The sequence below is a fragment of the Sapajus apella genome, unplaced genomic scaffold, assembly GCF_009761245.1.
Source record: "Sapajus apella isolate SASKATOON/1434 unplaced genomic scaffold, GSC_monkey_1.0 scaffold6, whole genome shotgun sequence".
Lineage (NCBI taxonomy): Eukaryota > Metazoa > Chordata > Mammalia > Primates > Cebidae > Sapajus > Sapajus apella.
The window spans coordinates 69,497,050-69,518,111 of record NW_022436946.1 but is presented as its reverse complement, the minus strand read 5'-3'; the positions used below and the strand labels follow the sequence as shown (position 1 = coordinate 69,518,111).

At 37.8% G+C, this 21,062-nt stretch overlaps 1 long non-coding RNA gene across 1 annotated transcript; it reads right to left on the bottom strand.

Annotated features, from left to right (window-relative positions):
- Nucleotides 1–3,921: 3,921 nt before the first annotated feature.
- LOC116549693 lies at nucleotides 3,922–14,766 on the bottom strand. Its single transcript, XR_004268008.1, has 3 exons — nucleotides 14,590–14,766; nucleotides 8,932–9,077; nucleotides 3,922–6,828 (listed from the first exon to the last, which is right to left on the bottom strand). It is a non-coding gene; the product is annotated as an uncharacterized LOC116549693 (long non-coding RNA).
- Nucleotides 14,767–21,062: the final 6,296 nt, after the last annotated feature.

Genomic DNA, 21,062 nt, shown 5'->3' with positions numbered 1-21,062 from the left:
AAAAAAAAAAAAAAAAAAAAAAAAATCATTAGAATGAACCGGCATCCAACAGAATGGGAAAAAATTTTTGCAATCTACCCATCTGACAAAGGGCTAATATCCAGAATCTACTAAGAACTAAAACAGATTTACAAGAAAAAAACAAACAAACCCATCCAAAAGTGGGCAAAGGATATGAACAGACACTTTACAAAAGAAGACATATATGAGGCCAACAAACATATGAAAAAATGCTCATCATCACTGGTCATTAGAGAAATGCAAATTAAAACCACATTGAGATTATCATCTCAAACCAGTTAGAATGCCAATCATTAAAAAATCTGGAGACAACAGATGCTGGAGAGGATGTGGAGAAATAGGAACACTTTTACACTGTTGGTGGGAGTGTAAACTAGTTCAACCATTGTGGAAGACAGTGTGGTGCTTCCTCAAGGACGTAGAAATAGAAATTCTACTTGACCCCCAATCCCATTACTGGGTATATACCCAAAGGATTATAAATTTTTCTACTACAAAGACACATGCACATGTATGTTCATAGTGGCACTGTTTACAATAGCAAAGACCTGGAATCAACCCATATTCCCATTGACCATAGACTGGACAAGGACAGTGTGGCACATATACACCATGGAATACTACACAGCCATAAAAAATGATGAGTTTGTGTCCTTTGTAGGGACATGCAGGAATCTTGAAACCATCATTCTTAGCAAACTGACACAGGAAGAGAAAATCAAACACCACATGTTCTCACTCATAGGTGGGTGTTGAACAATGAGAACACATGGACACAGGGAGGAAAGCATCACACACTGGGGTATGTTGGAGGGGACCAAGGGAGGTAGAGCAGGGGGTGGGGAGGTCAGGGATGGATAACATCAGGAGAAATGCCAGTTTTGGGTGACAGGGGGATGGAAGCAGCAAACACATTGCCATGTGAGTATAAATGCAGCAGTCCTGCATGATCTGCACATGTACCCCAGAACCTAGAGTACAATTAAAAAAAAAAGAGTCATTCCCTATTCACTTGCATCCCAGCTTTAGATAATTACTAATCTACTTTCTGTTTCTACATGGGATGGACTTTTTATATAAATGGAATCCTAATATATAGTCTTCTGTAATTTGTTTCCTTCAATAAGCATAATTTTTTTTTAGTTTCATTCATGTTATAATATGTATTGAGTCTTCATTCCTTATAATGGAATGATATTCCATTTTGTGAATGCTGTGGTTTAATGTTCCCACCAAAACCCATGTTGAAACTTCATGCCCATAGTAACAGTATTAAGAAGTGGGAACTTTAAGAAGGGATTAGGTCATGAGAGTTCCACCCTCATGAGGAGATTAATGCTGCTGTGGAGGGAGTAAGTTAGTTATCTCAGGAGTGGATTACTGATTAAAAGGATGAGTTTGGCTTCATTTCCTCTCTCTGTCTTGCATTTTGCTTTTGCTTTTGCTTTCTGCTAAAGGATTGCCCTCACCAGTTGCTGACCATAGTGTTGGATTTCTCAGCTTCCAGAACCATGAGCCATTTCTTTTCTTTACAAATTACCCAGTCTGTGGTACTCTGCTATAGCAGTAGAAAACAGACTAAGACAATGGATATACCACATTTCATATTTCCATTCATCAAAAGGCAGACATTTGGGCTATTTCTACTTTTTGGCTAGATTTTTAAACTGTTAATAATTTTTTCTACAGGAAGCCTATTTCTTAAAGATCCTTCTTTTTGAAAGTCTTATTGAGTGATTAATTTATCCCATTTATATTAACCTAAGACATTAAATGACTATTAAAGCTCCTGGATAGCATGAGATAATCAATCATCAATCATTATTTTTTAGATAATCAATTATTGTACTAAACTGATGTCATCTCAGTCAAAAAACAGAGACTTGGCATTTTAGTGCGCTCATACAGCTTCAAGTTAAATGTCCCATTTCTGCAAGGTTTTCTGATATAATGAATATAACACACAGTTTCCCATCATTACCTCTGAAGCCAATGAAGGGCTCCTTATAGGACCTGAGGTTGGAAGTTCCTGTTTCAAATTACAGAAGAGTATGACAGGCACTTAGCTTTATTGTTTCAATTACATAAAGTAACAAGGACTAATTTCCAAAGCATTGGCATAAAATGTCCTCAGGGGATTTGGTTTCATGAACAGCTAAAAGTGATCTACAATGAACATAGTTGCTATTGTACATAAATAGTACTTTTAAAGAGCTTTAGAGTTTTTTTCTTAGGAAGAGAAATCTGGTTTAGCCTGTTTGCATGTTTGGCTACACAGAAAGAGAAACCTGCATTGCATTCTGTCCCAGTGGTTCCTAGTGGTTCACCAAACAGCAAGCATAAGTCCTCTTTCTCCCTGGTGTTTTTTTTTTTACCCAGGTTGCACCCATCTCAGGTAGGAGGGAGCTGATCCTGATGGTCTGGTTTCAGCATATGGAAGGAATTACTTTTTCCAGGGTGGAACTCTTCTAAGGCATGTACACATTTAGCAATTACAGGAAGGATCCAACTTAGTTCTTTTTTTCCATCTCCAACAGTATACAGATTTATTGCTCTGACTTGAGAAGCAGAAGCAAAGCAAAAGAAATGGCAACACTTCGATTAATTTTGAAAAAAAGAGATGATGTTGATGAGGAAAAGATAGGTGAAATGCCATAAGATTAAGGCTATCCAGAGAGTAACACTCTTTTGCATGCTCCTCTACAAATCCAACTTGGTCTGCCCCTGCCCATGGGCTACATTTCCTGGACCTAGCTTTGCATTTGCTAAGATCTGTAGCAGAAGGACCAGGTCAGCTGACTCTGGTAACAAACAGTCCCAGATCTCAGTGGCTTAATTTGTTAAAAATATATTGCTTCCTCACATCACAGTCCAATGTGGTTGGCAGTCATGCAGGAAGAGTTCAGATTTCTTCTCTTTTGACACCACCATTGTCAACACATATCCTAGTCGTCAATGAATGAGTGGCCAGGCCTGCAAGTCATGTACTGCCACCCGTCTTCCATTAGTCAGAACTCCCACAGCTTAAGCCTAACTGCAAAGGGCCCAGGAGGAAAGTAAATGGGCTTGGTAAACACTTGGCAGTGTCTCTGACACACTAGCTCTGGGCTAGGGGATAAGAAAGATTTCTATTCTTCTCTGAAGGCCTGATTCTGGTGTCTCTGGAAGGGACTCATTGTCACATTTTATAGTAAATTCTGAGATTAACCTTTCAATATAGTGAATAGTAGGGTTTCACTTGGAGTTGAATTGTTAAATATTCCTGATTCCCCATTTCAAAAAATTATCTCAAAAAGCAATTAATAGTATCTGAATCAACAGTTGGAGATTCTGAAAAAGTGAAATTCAAGAGCTTTGCTGAATCCTCTCTAAGTAGATTTTATTTAGTGTTGCAAAGGTCAGTAAGAGTGCAGTCATGTAATAGAGCTTTGGCTCTTTCCTGATTTACATTCTTGTCTTTTTATCACTGAAAAAGATTTCACCTCCAGCAAAAAAAAAAAAAAAGAAAAAAAAAATGCTACTGGAATTTTCATTTAACCTATGTGTGCACAGGACCACAACCTGATTCTCAGGAGAGATGCCCAGTGGTTAAGAGCGTGGGTTCTTTGAAGACTGCTTTAATGTGACCTCGAGCCATTTACTCTTTTGTTTGTCTGTTTGTTTGAGACAGAGTGTTGCTGTGTTGTTCAGGCTGGAGAGCAGTGGTGTGATCTCAGCTCACTACAACCTCCTCCTCCTGGGTTCAAGTGATTCTCATGCCTCAGCTCTGGAGTAGCTGGGATTTACAGGTATGCCAAGTTATGTATTTTTTGTAGAGATGGTGTTTTACCATATTGCCAAGGCTGGTCTTGAACTCCTGACCTCAAGTGATCCTCTCGCCTTGGCCTCCCAAAGTGCTGGGATTACAGACATGAGCCACCATGCCTGGCTGAGCCATTTACTTAATCCTCTGTGCCTCAGTTTCCCTATCTATCAAACTGAAGAGTGAGGCATAAGGATGATAATAATAGTACTTACCTGGAATAAGTGGATTGCCTTGCTTATCCTACATTCTACCTCCCTCCAGGGGTCCTTCCTCTCCTATGAGGTTGAAAAGCTAAAATCTGCATTTCTCAAACTCCTTTGCAGGTTGGGATTTGGAAGTTAGGTCAGTCTTGTCATTTAGATTGACTTGTTTGAAATTTGGAAGGCAGACGTGAGGAGGCCATTCACTCACCTCACTTGGCCAATTTTCTGCTGGCAAGCTAGATCTTGGAGGTGTGAGGCTACATCAGCAGCAGGAGTCCAGCATCCTTTTTCTAGCTTCTTTGGTGTCAACAGCAGGGGTAGTGGTGGGAGCTGCAGCAGCTTCTCAAATCTGGATTCCTGCTCTGGGATGCATTCTTGAATTTACTAGCTCTCAGTGACCTTGAAAGTAGTGGCTTTCCTAGCAGGAGAGTTCTGTATTTCTCTCAGAATTACTTCTGGAGGTCCAGCCTAGAACCTATTCCTTCAGCCTTTCCAACAACTTTGTAAACATCTAATTTTTGTATTGAATCCCAGCTTGCATGAAGCGGTTTCATTTTTTCTGCAATGCATCCTGCCAAAATCAGTATCTCATAGTGTTATTGTGAGAATGGAGTAGTATATGTAAAACACTAAAACCTGGCATGTAGTAAGTATTAAATACATGTGAGTTTTATTATTATGAACACATATGATCAAGAATGTGAAATGAACTGTTACAGGATTGTCCAGAGTTCCATTTTAAAAGATAAATCTAGCTCTAGCAATATGGCTACCCAGCAGCAAATAAAGTGGAGATTTAGTTACACATGGTTAATTTGCCCACATTTTCTTTTACATGCTAATTAAGGAAAAGCTGTTTGGCCCTCTGCTGACCCCATTACATTGATAACTGCCATTTCACCTGGTCCTAAAAGGACACAACCTCAAATTACTCTTTAGCTCTTGGACTCTATAAGGACACTGTGGATGAAGATGAAAGCACACCAAGAAATATCTTATTAAAACCCTCTTTTTAAAAATCAATTCATTTAATTTCAGAAGCCAGCTAAAGATGGATAACTGGCTATTCTTAAAAAATGCTAATATAAAAGAAGAAAATTTTAAACAAAATTATATTTAGTCATTATGAAACTTCCTTTATTCAAGATTTTAAAAGCCTAATTTAACATTCATTATTTCATCCTGAAATCCATTCATTCTGCCTTTCTTATAAATTACCTTTTCAATGCATGCTTTGTATCAAAGCTACAGAATTGTTTCCTTTTGTGGTTCCTTCTATTGAGCTGATATTTTGAATCCAAAGTGACCATTACTTGCCAGGCATGAGGAGTTTTCAACAACTCAGTATCATTGATGTAATTTGGGTGGCTGTTTTTGGGGATGGCAGATGTTTGTTATCAGTGATGATGATGAAATTTTTGACAAAAGAGAGACTGTTTAGCTTTTTTGGGAAATATTTCATTTTCCTATTTACATCCTTGTATGACTTGATAAGTATCTTCTACCATCAAAGAAGGATTGCTGAATGCCGCAAAGAAGAGAGGTAAGAGTCCACTTTAGAACTAGGTAGACTCTGATAAGACTCTGACTACAACTTTTAATAGCAATTTTTGACAAAAATTCTTACCAAATCTCATTTGTAAGACAATAATAATCAAAGTTTCTCCTTGGATTTCTTTTATGATTACTAAGGTAAACATGTACATAAAATACTTAAGAGAATGCTTGGCACGTGGGAAATCTGTGGAGCTACTTTTTATTACAAGCAAGTTGCTTTAGTTTTCTCACTCAAATTTCTTTGCAGAATATTAAGATAAGTTTGTTTCAAGACCTAGTAAATGCTTTTAAGTATTATTCTGAGTATTTTTACTATTCTTTACAATTAGTGAACTCTCTTTGAACCAGAAAATTTCATTAACAGAGAACTCCTAAAATATGACAGATAACAACAGGTTACTGTATTTTTCATAAGTCACTCAATAGTTCTAAAAAATCACATGTTAAAAAATAATAAAACAAAGCTTGAATATAAATGCCTACAGGCCTAAATGCCGTAGAATCAGTTCATAAATTCTATTATTGCATGGGAAAAAACAAAAAAGAATTTTTTTTCCAGTTGAGCACCTGTTTATTTCAATCACCAGAGCACGGGAGGCTATATCTGAAAACTTCGCTTCTGAGCTCAGAATCTAAACTTACTCCACAGATGGTTTTTAGGATATTTCTAGACAGGAAATACAAACTGTTCATAAAGTATTAAATGTTCTTATAGTCATTATTGGAAATGCTTTATGTTTACAAATGTGACTTCAATTATAAGCGTGTAGCGCTTTAAAAAGCTAAAGGCAGAGGGCCATTGGTGGGAATCATGCCACTGACATTTTCTACGATGATCATTTGTAGATTCCCAGGAGTGTTTTCATCTGCATGTGCAAAGATGCTGAGAGTTGTGGAGAGTTCTGAGTCTTCTATTAGTTTTGAGTTACCAAAGCCTGGACCCCTGCCCTGGTACAAGGAATTGGCTGGGTTTTGAAAGTTGAGGAGGGAGTTTCCCTTTGAGTACCCAAGGCATCTTGTCCCTCTAAGGTATGATCCACACAAACCCAGGGAATAAGGACGCTGATTTCCCATAACCATCTCTGGCCATCTGACTTACCTTTCGCTTTACCTTAGTCTCTTGTTCTGTAACCAGACTCCTTTGTGCTCTGTCAGATAAATAGCAATCAATTGTGATTGTCAAAGTTCCACCTGCTGGTGTTAGCACCGAGGTTTATGACAATAGTACATCTGACTGCTACCCTGAAAATGACATGGAAATACCACATTTGGGGCTCTATCCCTCAAAATCAGAGTATTTGACACCAAATATTACAACATAAAAATTAGCTATAGATAATGAGTAAAGTCCTCCTTTTGTGAAACAATATTGTGTTTTATCCTTTTTTGACACCTCCTAATCTGTAAAAATTTTTAGAGACAGGGTCTTGTTCTGTCACCCAGTTTGGAGTACAGTGGCATGTACCATCATAGCTCACTGCAGCCTCAAACTCCTGGGGTCAAGTGACCCTTACACCTTAGCCTCCCAAGTAGCTAGGACTACAGGCGTGTGTCACCATGCCCAGCTAATTTTATTTTTTATAGAGATAGGGTCTCACTATGTTGCCCAGGCTGATCTGGAACACCTGGACTCAAGTCATCTTCCTGCCTCTGTCTCCCAAAGTGCTAGGATTACAGCCTAACCCATCTCCCAATTTTAAAAATATTTTATGGAAGTATAATTTATATACCATTAAATATACTCATTTTAAGTATACAATTCAATTACTTTTTGAAAATTTACCCAGATTTGCCACTATCACCAAAATTCAGCTTTAGAACATTTTGGATTGTTCATTGCTAGTATACTGAAATACAGTTGACTGGGCACTGTGGCTTACACCTGTAATCCCAGCACTTTGAGAGGCTGAGGCGGGTGGATCATGAGGTCAGGAGTTCAAGATCAGCCTGGTCGACAGACCAGCCAGGCCAATATGATGAAACCTTGTCTCTACTAAAAATACAAAAATTAGCCAGGCTTAGTGGTGGGTGCCCATAACCCCAGCTACTCAGGAGGCTGAGGCAGGAGAATTGCTTGAACCCGGGAGATGGACGTTGATGTGAGCAGAAGATTGTACCATCGCACTCCAGCCGGGGGGCAGAGCAAGACTATGACTCAAAAAAAAAACCCAAAAGACAAAAAGAAATACAACTGATTTTTGTATATTGATCTTGTGTCCTGCAATTTTGCCAGACTTTTCAAAAATAGTTCTAATAGCTTTTCTTTTTCTTGTGTGTGTTCTTTACGATCTTCTATATACAAATTCCTGTTGTCTGTGAATAAAGACAGTTTTATTTCTCCCCTAATTTTTAACAGATTTCAAATCTAGTCTCTTCATCAGGAGGAGATACTGGGAGGAGATGCTGGTCTTGGGTGTACAGCCCTTGCAGGGTGTCTATCTGGCAAGTCTGGCAAGAATCAGGAACCTATCCCTTGATTTCAGGAACAGGACCCTTCTTTGGAGTTGTTTACTTATAACTGTGGTTATAATTACATATACTTATATGTTTTTATATATTTATAACTGTGATTATTTAGCACAGTTAATGAGAGTGTTTTCCTTCTTAGGTTGAAAAAGAAAAGAAATGCAATACTGGTAATTCAAATGCTTTTTGATGGCATTTATGGATACAACCTATACATTATGTACTGCAATTTTTACTAGGTGTTCATTGCCGCTGCTTCTTACTCAGCTGAACAACGAAAGAATTACTCATCACAAAAAGTTGTCTCCTTTATTTTCCTTTTTTTCTCCACAATTTGTCAATAGCACTTAATTTGGATATCTTTATAAACTCCCTTCAACTTCATATCCATGATCCATTTATTGCTAAATTCTACTCCTCTCTTATCATATTGCCACAAAAAGCTTAACTTTTTAAATTGTTCTCCCTCTCTCTCCTTGACCACTTGAAAAGCCAAAGATATTTTCTCCATTGTTAAAGCTATTTAATATTCTTCCCGATAAAATATCAGTCTACACATTTACCATTCCTCATCTTGATTAATGTAAACTTCTACTGTTGGCTTACTTATAAATCACTTTTATTTGCCAAAAATTATTTTCCATCTTTGTTCTTGTAAGAACATATCTTTCCCAGACTCCTTTTTGTTGTTGTTCTTACCTGCATTCCCCCTTAGGATTTCCATTATATTACGGATCTTGTTTGTCCTCAGTGTGTACCACTTTCTGTCATCTTGGCTAATCTTTTCACTTTGAGGACTTTAGTCTCTGCAGCTATCCTTTTGAAATGTAACTCCTCTACCCATTTCAGAGAGTAGCATTCATACATCCACACACTTACCAAGCTGGGGGTTTGGAAGTCAGGAAGTGTGCTGTTTTAGTCATCTGTGTGCCCCCAGCACTTAGCATAGGACTCTGCATAAAGACACCTCTTCACATTCCCTGATGGCTGAGCATCTTCCAGGAAGTGCCTGATGCCCTGCTGCTCTGGGGACAGAAAGAGGAATTAGAAGCTGTCCAGGGCTTTGATGAGCTCACACTCTAACTTTGAGCATTGTGAAAAGGGCAACTTATTATTCATTATGATAAGGCTATGACAGAGACAAACGGCTGTGAAAACAGAGAAAAGACTTGCCCAGGGATGAAAGTTTCAGGAAAAAGGTGCCACTGGAACATGGCCTTGACAGAGTTTTTAGTAGAAGAGAATCTAAGCAAAATGGTTCCATGGACACTTTAGCTGTTAAAGTCAAATTGGGGAAAAAAAACAACAAAAAACAGTATATTAAGAGCACACATTCTGGTCTATAGTTCCATCTTTGCTATTTTCTAGTCACGTGGTCTTGGACACAACATTTATCTGTGTTCTGATTGTATTATATTCTAAATGGGAATGATATAACAACATATGTGTCAACAATTTTGTGAGGGTCACATAAAATTATACATGTACAAATTCACTTGTGAATCCTCACTTCTAAAACATTATATGAAAACAGCTTAATTTCAATATATGGTGTACATATGGTATGAAAGTTTATATTCCCTATTGGGAAGCCAATGGATAGTGTTTGTGGTTAACATAAGACCTAACACCATAAAAACCCTAGAAGAAAATCTAGGCAAAACGATTCAGGACATAGGTGTAGGCAAGGACTTCATGACCAAAACACCAAAAGCATTGACAACAAAAGCCAAAATAGACAAATGGGACCTAATCAAACTCCACACGTTCTGCACAGCAAAAGAAACAGTCATTAGAGTGAATCGGCAACCAACAGAATGGGGAAAAAAATTTTGCAGTTTACCATCTGACAAAGGGCTGATATCCAGAATTTACAAAGAACTAAAACAGATTTACAAGAAAAAAACTAACAAGCCCATTCAAAAGTGGCCAAAGGATATGAACAGACACTTTACAAAAGAAGACATACATGAGGCCAACAAACATATGAAAAAATGCTCATCATCACTGGTCATCAGAGAAATGCAAATCAAAACAACATTGAGATACCATCTCATGCCAGTTAGAATGGCGATCATTAAAAAATCTGGAGACAACAGATGCTGGAGAGGATGTGGAGAAATAGGAACACTTTTGCGCTATTGGTGGGAGTGTAAATTAGTTCAACCATTGTGGAAGACAGTGTGGCGATTCCTCAAGGACGTAGAAATAGAAATTCCATTTGACCCAGCAATCCCATTACTGGGTATATATCCAAAGGATTACAAATCGTTCTACTATAAGGACACGTGCACACAAATGTTCATTGCAGCACTGTTTACAATAGCAAAGACCTGGAACCAACCCAAATGCCCATTGACGATAGACTGGATAGGGAAAATGTGGCACATATACACCATGGAATATTATGCAGCTATCAAAAACGATGAGTTTGGGTCCTTTGTAGGGACATGGATGAACCTGGAAACCATCATTCTCAGCAAACTGACAGAAGAGCAGAAGATCAAACACCGCATGTTCTCACTCACAGGTGGGTGTTGAACAATGAGAACACATGGACACAGGGAGGGGAGCACTACACACTGGGGTCAGTTGGGGGGAAATAGGGGAGGGATGGTGGGGGGTGGGGAGCTGGGGAAAGATAGCAAGGGGAGAAATGCCAGATGTAGGTGATGGGGAGGAAGGCAGCAAATCACACTGCCACGTGTGTACCTATGCAACAATTTTGCATGTTCTTCACATGTACCCCAAAACCTAAAATGCAATAAAATAAATAAATGGGAAAATAAATAAATAAATAAACAAATAAATATTTTTATAATATAAACACATATAATATATAATTATTAAAAATTATGATTAAAAATCAATAACAGAAGAGAAAAGCATATTATTTAGAATATTGGAAGCAAAACGCCAGTGAAATATCTGAAAGTGTTTGCCTTTGGGGAGTGAGCTTTGGAGAGCAAGTATGTAGTAGGCAGGTGTTTGCATATTACTTGACTTTTAAAATACTTGGTTTTTAAAAAAGTAAAAGTAAAAAAGTAAAAGTAAACCAAAAAGAGTGGAGAGCCATACAGAAGGAAATTTGTGACCTGGAATCCCCTGTTCTGTCATACCCTCAAAGAAGAGCACAGACCCTGCCCCTTGAAGCCTGGCCTCTCACCCAGACTCACTCTGAGTTCAGGATGGAAGACTACTGAAGTTCAAGAGCAGTAGCTCCTAATGGGGGATGTACTGTGTTCTCAGGGAAAGTTTTGGTCTCCGGGTGCAGGGGGAGGGGTCATTATTAATTGTCATAGTGACAAGGGGTGGTGAGCTGGGTGAAGGAAAGTCTGGAGTGGGTCACAGGCATCTCCTGGGCAGGAACCAGGGATGCTAGATATCTTGCAAGATGTGAACGGGTCCACACAGTGTAGGATAGTCCTGCCTCTCTCATGACTTTCATATATCCCACTGTACATTCATATAGTTTAAAAAAAGCATCCTGTTTACAAGTATCTAAGCCTAGAATTTAACTGTGTTCTAATATATTCACATTGAATTTTCTGAAATTTTTTTCTTGCAGTTTTAAAGATGTTTAGTTTAGAACTTTAACAAATATTGTGTGTGCCATTTCAGAAAATCACATCACCAATAGCAACACCATTTGTAGATTTTGAGACTCCACTGCAACTGTAGCTGTTGCATCACAGTGAATCCAAGCATACAGAGAAATATATTTATTCTCTATTTCAAAGTTTCACATATAAAAGAAGTATATTGATAATCCACTGCAAAGGTTTTATTTTTCTTATGTTATGCATCTATCTCTTCCATTATGTCTTCTTGTGAAGTCATGCCTAAACATCTATATATTAAAAGATACAGTTTATTATTATTATTATTATTATTTTTTTTTTTGAGACGGAGTTTCACTCATGTTACCCAGGCTGGAGTGCAATGGTGCGATCTCGGCTCACCGCAACCTCCACCTCCTGGGTTCAGACAATTCTCCTGCCTCAGCCTCCTGAGTAGCTGGGATTACAGGCACGCGCCACCATGCCCAGCTAATTTTTTGTATTTTTAGTAGAGACGGGGTTTCACCATGTTGATCAGGATGGTCTCGTCTCGATCTCTTGACCTCGTGATCCACCCGCCTCGGCCTCCCGAAGTGCTGGGATTACAGGCTTGAGCCACCGCACCCGGCCAGTTTATTATTAATTATTTAAAAATTTGTATTCATTTTACAGCTAGAGTAGTATGTGTTGATTTTGAAATTATGCCTGTAGAGAGGTCATATTATCTATGAACTTTATTTCAAGATAGTAAAAGAGTTTTTAACAAGTATTTATCACATAAGGCATTGAATCTGATAGGGCTTGAATATAGTTATTTAAGGAAGGCCTGGAAGTTCTTTTTCGTATTTGACCTGGATCTCTACTCTGACTGTTTAGGGCCATTTTCAATTTTCAGTCACCTTCCTCCTCCTTTTGGAGATGGAAAAGAGCTACCCAGAACCACCTTAAATTTTTCTTTAAGTCCAGAGGTGTCAATGATGTAATATTGCCCACCAGGTTTTGCATAGCAAAGACTTTTCTGGTTATAAATATAATTTTACATAGTTCACAGTTCAAAATCCATACTTTTTTGTGTGTGGAATCAGCTGCAGAATAACAGGAGCTTTTCTGCAGTCTTTCACTGCAGCCTCTCTGGAGCTTCCAGGACTGGTTTTAGAACTGGTCCCGTTTCATGATCTGTGGGGCCCCATGTGTCTCTACCCCAGAGCTAGGGCCTGCTACACTCTGCATTCTACCATTCACACTGCTAATTCACCAAGCTAATTAGGCTGGTTAAGGGTCTGTAAAGGCAGAAATCTGTTGGAGTTTAGTTTCATTCATTTCTTTCAGAGGAACTTGCAAGGAAGCTCCTGTCAGCTTTTGGAACGGGAACAGAATCTCAAAGGCTTGGCATGAGAAATAGCTTAAGGCGCCAACCTTCCAGGCCAAATATTCTAGTCACAAAGAGTCCCAATTCAACTTTTTCCCTTGAGGCAAACTTCAAAGTATGCAGGAATCAAAAACTCATATAATGAAAATAAACCAAGGGATAACACACTTAGCTAAGACTTGCTGGAAACACATTTCTCCCACTGTACCTCAATTCTCTCTGCCTCCAGAAAGACTTCATGGTACTTAATTACCGGCAAGAAGGACAGAGCAGGTTTTCTAAAGTTCACTTACTTTATTCCAGTTGCACCAGTTTTATTGAAAAAAGTTATGTAGCTTAGTACCTGCCAGGCACTGTCCTAAGCACTTTAAAAATGTTAATTCATGTAACCCTCATAACAACGCTATGAAACAAGCACTTTTGTTATTCTTATTTTACACATGAGGAAACATGTACACATTGTCTATTTTCCTTTGCTGGTAGATTTTCTTCGTTTTTTTTTTTCTTATATAAGCTTTAAGACAATGCATACTTATCTTGCGGAATTTTTTTTCATGATTGAAAAAAATCATAAAATGACTAGAGCAAAGCATAATCTCAAAACACAATGGTTGGAGTTGTGAGGTTTTTGTTCTAGTGAAATATGAACTACTTAAGGAATTCCACAGAAGGACATAAACTAAAACCTTTTAGAGATTCATTTGACCATTAGACTTAATTTAGCAGAATAAAACAGCACCAGAGGTTTTAACCTCTTGAATTTCTCATGTTTTTATGTGCTCTTGGCATTGTCTAATTTTTCCCCCACTAGTGAACATCTAGGCTTTTGGGAGGTGGCAAGAGAAGAATAGCATCCTTACAACCTGTGTAAGGCTATTGTTCACACACCAATGCACATATTGAAAGAGTAAATGTCCAACTACAGCCATTCACACTTTTTGCTTGCACCTATATAGTACCATTTATCTGCAAGCTTTTGTGACAATTTGATTTAACGCATATTCAGCTAGTTGGTTTTAAAAACTATCACAGTGTTAGCAAAGTCTTGAGACCTTTGGTCTGTTAAAATTAAAACTGTCCTACTGGAGCATTTTGGATTTTGTAAAAGAAAAGTATATGGCAGCTTCACTTATTAGATAAATCTTCCATAATATAAATTCTTTAGGGTATTGAAATTCTTACCACCCCTATTTTGGAATTCTGAAGCACATGCCATTTAGATTTGGATTATTTTCAACTATCAATTAGTAGGAAGAGGTGGGACTACTCTCCCCTTTAAAGCATTTTTCCATGCCACTGAAATTTTACAGGAAGCTTGTTATTAACTGGAATGGTCAGAGAATGTGGATGTCTGGCTACTTGGATAAGGAAAGAGTTAATGAGAAAGCTGATTCTGTTAGAACTCTTAGCCTACTCTGTAAAACTAATTAGCCCATCTAATGGCCTTAGAAAACAAAGTATATAGTACTAAATATCACTGATTCTTTCTTTTAGAGAACAAGGTATTGTTATGCCTCAGGGTTCTCATTCAGAAGGTTCATTATTGCTCTGCAGAACTTAAGAGAACAGAAGGGACAGAACTCAACCTTCATTGCTTCCTGGACTTACCTACTTTGGAATTCTTTTCACTTTTTTTCCTTTTTTTTAATCAACAAGATGCATAGGTTCTGGAGCAGCTTGCCAGGGTTTAAATTCTAGTTCTACCACTTACTCATTGCATGATGTTGAGCAAGTTGATTCTCCATTGCTGAGTTTCCTCATCGTAAAATAGGCAAAATAGTAGCACCTACAACAACAACAACCCATTACTACTCACGTTATGAGTATTAAATATTCATACTAAAGCACTAATGAGAATGTCTGTGTTTGAAATTAGGTAAACTGCAAAGTCTAACAGGATAGTCTCCAAGACCGTCCTCACTTTGACACTAACTGAAAGCCTGGGGGGAGGGTTTTCTAAAACCACCCCTTGTTTTGATAATTGACTGAAAGAGCTAACAGAACTTACTGAAAGCCATTACACTGATAACTGTTAGTTTATTACAGGATACACATTAGAACCAGCCACAGAAGAGACACAAAGGGCCAAACCTAGGAGGGCTCCAAACACAAAGCTGCCATTATCCACAGGATGTTCTACTCTCCTGGTATCAATGTGCAACAATACACATGGATTATTGCCAACCTGGGATGCTCACCTGAGCTTCAGTGTCCAGAGTATTTATTAGAGCTTCATTATGTAGGCATGATTGTTTGCCCATGTAGTTAAACTCAGTTTCTAGTTTCTCCCCTCACTCTCCAATGTCAACCTAACACCACATGGCTCAAGGGCCCCACCATGCGTAACCTTGTTAGCATAAATTATCAGGAATTATCTAGGTCACCATGAATAAAAAACATGTTTCTTTCACTTGGAGAATTCCAAGAGTTTAACAGTTACCACCCAGAAGCCAGGGACAAGGAGCAGACCTCTCTTTCGGTCAGGCCAATTTCTTTATTATGCAGAGTAAGCATTCTCCTAATTTTTATGATTATCATAGTAATTGCCCTTTTTCTAAGAAGATCAAGGAAAAACATTTTTTTCACTTCTCTAACTTTTTATTATGAAAATGTATAGACATACATAAAAAACATTGTAAGAAACATCCATATAACCACTATTAGATCCTACAATTAACATTTTGCCATATTTATCTATCTAGATGAGTATGTATATACATATGTGTGCATATATAATGTGCATGTTATATATGGGTAATATTTTTGCTAAATCATTTGAAAATAAGTTGCAGCTATCACAACCATTTATCCCTCAAAACTTCAGCACATATTTCCTATGAAAAACGACAATACCACTATTATAACTTAGAAAACTAACAACAGTTTCCTAACATGTAATATCCAGACTATATTCTAATTAAAGATAAAATATGAGTTGATTGGGGGATCCAATTAGTTGACATACTCCCTTTCCCTTTTCCCCAGACACCATGCTCATCCTGTATCTCCCTTGTAGAAGAATCTAGGCTTCATGTTTCTTGCTGATCAAGTCCAAACACCGGTATCTGTCCTTCAAAGTTTCTATGATCTTGTAGGTCTTTTGTGTGTTGCCTCTATTCCCACATACATTTACATAACATTTCCTGAGTGCCTACTGTGTTCCAGGCATGGTACTGATTACTTCGTGTTCACATCTCAGTTCCTACTGCCTCATACCATCAACCCTCTCTGCTCAGACATGGTGTCTCCCTATCTTTCTGCAAAAACTGTGCACAGTGATCATAGATAGGCATTATTCTGTTCTTCTCAGCCTTCAGATTCCCCTGGTTTAGTAATCTTCAAACTGTGTCCCATGGGTTCAGTTGATGAGCCCCAGAAGTGAACTTGAGGTTGAGGTGATGGACAAGAGGGTGGGTCATAGAGTATCTATAGCTTCCCTGCCACCACCAAGAAAGAATTATTAGTATTCTACTACTTAAAAAAATGATCTTACAAGCCATTAATCTAATTCAACCAAATCATTATACAGAATAGTGAATCAATTTGCTCAGATATCCAAAACTTGGGTTTGGGGAGAAGAACCTACGGCAGGGATATTTGACTACCGGTGCTTCCCTTTAGCCTTTGGAAAGGTCGTCCCCTTGTCTGAACAGCCACTGAAACTCCTCTCAGATCCACTCCTACCTCCTTAAAGGATTGGCAACATCTACCCTCTCTTTACCATTAAATCTCCCCATAGCTGCCCAGGTAGTATCTTTCTCTGCTCTTGTAAAGCATTTTTAGTCTGAAATGCATACATTTAACATTTAATTTTGCACTCTGGAAAATCTTTTTTCTTTTTTTTGTGTGTTTTAGTTTTGTCTCCCTTCAAGGTCAATGGTACTTTGATCTCGGGAGAACAACTTGGACATTTTAGTCTACCAAAACATTTCAATAAACATTCACCAAATAATTACTGTGCACCAGGCACTAGTTGAGGTGCTTTGAAGAACATAAGGATGAGTAACTCCCTGCTTCCAGAGGCTCAAATTCTATTTGTGAAAAGAGGCAAGGAAATAATGTTCTACAGTGTGAATGAAGTAAGCACAAAATATAGGTCAAGAAAGGTGCTGTGAAAATGTAAGAGGAAATACAACTCATTGTAACAGAAACAATTGATAAAGTTTCCATTTGTTTCTATTCATCATGGGGCACCCTGTAGACAAGTGCTGTTGATTAACAGAGGGGTTTTACTCCATCTTAGTTTTGATGAATTAGTATTCAACTTTGCTAAGAAGTGCACACGGCCAAAGGCCTGTTTTGCCTTATGAGAACAAAGTCAAAAATTAAATCTTTTTGGCTTTGTTCAAAATTAAATCATTTTGGGGTTGTGATTACTCTTGCAGCACAGGGCTCAGAACACAGTAACTGCTTAACAGTTGCTTATTAAAAGCAGCTTGTGGTGCTTTGTACATATTGAGTAAACCAGTTTTTAGAAGTACCATTCATTATGAATCTCTCACACTAAATTCCATTAAAGAGCAAAAGCATATTTTGAGATCACCTTATTCTGATTCGATCCTACCTTCAGGAGATTTCAAAAATTTCTCAGGAAAAAAGCAATTCTTATGGAATTCAAAGAAGACTCAGCTCCAAGAATAAAATTACATCAGATAATTATTAAGGTCAAGCCGAGGTCTATGATTCCCAACTCCTGACACTACCTTCCTCCTATCGTTTATTCTCCCAAAAGTCTATTTTAACCTCAAATTCAAATTCCATAGGTCATTTATGTGACATTCTAGGGTTTTCTAGTACAAAAATATATTAGTGGAAGAGCCACAAGAAATACTCAGGACAAATTATTTCCTGGAAGTACAACTAAACATTAATTACGTCAAACCCAAATTGTCATTTTTGGCAGGCACACTGTGGCAACCAGATGAATAATACTCTTAAGATGTTATTCATTAAGTTAACTTATTTAATTTCTTGTGGGTTTGTTTATGGCTAACATCTGTTAAAGTCATGGAGATATAGTTCTCAAAATGAAATCCATTAGAGAAACTACATTAAAGGTGTACCATGAAGAGGTTAGGATTCCATAATGGCTCTTATAAATGTATGTTTGTGTTATTACGTAATTAATGTTGGCTTTCCCACCCACTAGACTCTAAGCACCGTAAGAGCAGGGAAACTAACATTTTCACTACTGTTTCCCCAGTGCCTTGCGAAGTGTCTGATATCTAGGTGTCCAATATATTTTTGATAAATTGATGAATTTGGAAGACAGACTTTGGTGCAATCCTGGATTACTCTTTGCCCAGTAAAACTTGCTTGTTAGAGATCAGGAAGAACTCACAGAAGATACACTTATCAAATTCGCAGAGAGGGAAGCAGCTAGGGAAAGTGTAGTTTGAGCCATAGGAAAATGCTGTTTTTGCAGGTCCAAACGAGAAGAGAAGACGAGCATTTCTTTTGGTTCAACCTAACATGATAGTTTTGAATATTTCTGTTCCCATTTCTCAGTCATCTGGATTTATAAGACTCATTTAAATGCACCATACTTGTAAAAGACATCTATGTCCTATGACCATAATCTGGAAGGGTGAGAGAGTTATTTTAGATGAGATGTGAAAGACATCTTTAGACATTTGAACAATTGTTGGGGGAAGGATCAAATTAGTTTCTATGTGCCTGATCCTAGTTTAACTGGAATCAATATTTGAAAGCTACAAGGAGACAGTTCTTAACTCAGCAATAAGGATAGACTTTTTAACTTTCAGAGCTGTGACACTTCTTCAAACCTGATGTATTTAATCAGCCTGAGTAACTTTTTGTTTGATTCTATTGTAAAGAGAAATCTAAGCCACATCAGGGAGAGACTAGATGACCTCAGGGGCTCTTCTCAGTTTCAGAGTTTATGACTTGGCTTCAAGGAACCCAGTAAGACCCATTAATGTAGGTGCAGGTGTATTTATCTCTAAGGGGATATTCTGTATTCAATTGTTAAATATTTTATGCTCTAAAAAGAAAGGTATTACAGATCATGGTATAATTTTTCTACAAAAATTGGACTTGAGTCTAGATTAAAAATAAATATGAGTACACAAGCTGAACAAGTATTATCACAAGAATAGCACCACAACCAAGAGAAAGAATTCCTTAAATTTATGGTATTAGTGTTTCAAAGAGGCTTTAAATCCAAACTAAATTAAAGAATTGTTTAATTTTTGCATTAATTCTAATAATTACTTAAATTAGATAAAGATTGTTTAATTTTTGCATTAATTCCAAAGAATACTTTCCAGAATCATGGTTTATATGTTTGGGCTACACCAAACACATAGCTTCCAATGAGCTTCAGTTAGAGATGAAAATAGCAGTGATAAGAACCCTGAGCTTGGTCCTTTCGTGTCCATAAAAGACCAAATTCAGTTCAACAAGTATTTGCTGAGTCTATTTAACTTGTTATGTCCTACAGGCACAAGGGAGAATGAGGCAATGCAACCACTCCTCAAGGAACTAATGTGCTTCATGTTTTTGCTAGAAATATTAATGCTCCCTGAATTAGTCCATTCTCACACTGCTAATAAAGACATGCATGAGGCTGGGTAATTTACAAAGAAGAGAGGTTTAAAGGTCTCACAGTTTCACAAGGCTGCGAAGGCCTCACAATCACAGTGGAAGCCAAAAGAGGAGCAAAGTCACATTTTACATGGTGGCAGGCAAGAGAAGCCAGAAGTGAAGAGGGGGAAAACCCCTTATAAAACCATCAGATCTCATGAGAACTAACTCACCATCATGAGAACAGGATCGGGGAAGTGCCCCCATGATTCAATTATCTCCCCCAGTCCCTCCATGACACTTGGGAATTATAGGAACTACAATTCAAGATGAAATTTGGGTGGGGATACAGTCATACAGCCAAATTGTATGACTCCTGAATACTTAATTTGTGCCATTTAACACTTCTAAATGCCTTATAAAGTAAGAACTGTTTTAAATCCCATTTATATATAAAAATACTAATATATAAAAAACAGACTAAACTCTTGTGGTCATACAGCTGGTGAGTAATCAATACAAGATTGAACCGATTCTGGCTTCAGGGTTCACAAGCTTAACCATGATAATATATTGCCTTCTAAGAGAAGGACAATACCTTGGCATTGTTCAAGGGATACTCACTGCCTCTGACAAACATACATGTCATATACTCATCAGAGGATGGCTACGTAGCCTGTTCGCATTCATCCAATTCTTGTTCAAATGATATTTGTGGAAAACCTATTGTATTTTAGATACTGCAGCAGCTGATTTCACAGTGACTATCTCATTCAATCCTAACAGCTTTGTCAAACAGATACTATCTTTATTTTACAGAGAAAACTGAGAGCTAGAACTTAAATGAGCTGTCTGGGTTCACACAATTATTGAGAAATAATGCTGGGATTTAAGCTCAGTCCTCCTGATTCCAAGGCCTTATGAGGTTATTTTTTAAATGAATATAAGTCAGTAGTTGTTAGTATATTTACAAAGTTGTGAAAGCATCACCACTATTTAGTTCCAGGACATTACAAAAGACACCCTGCACCCTTTAGCAACCACTTTCCTTTCTTCCCTCCCCCATCCCCTGGCAACCACTAATCTAGTTTGTGTCTCTATGGATTTGCCTATTCTGGACATTTCATATATGTGGTCTTTTATGTCTGGCTTCTTATACTTAGCATTTTGTTTCCAAGGTTTATCTGTGTGGCAACATGTATCAATATTTCATTCCTGTTTTTGGCTATTCTGCTTTATAGACATACTATATTTGTTTATGTACTCAGCTGATGAACATCTGGACCGGTTCCCATTTTTTGGTTATTATGAATGCTACTATGAACATTCACGTGCAAGTTTTTGTGTGAACATATGCTTTCAGCTCTCTTGGGTATGTACCTAGGAGTGGAATTGCTGGATCATATGGTAACTGTCTAACTTTTGAGGAGCTGCCAAACTGTATTCTAAAGACGCTTCCCATTTTACAGTCCCACCAGCAGTGAACAAAGGCTCAAATCTCTCTGTATCTTCTCCAGTACTATTTTTCCTCTAAA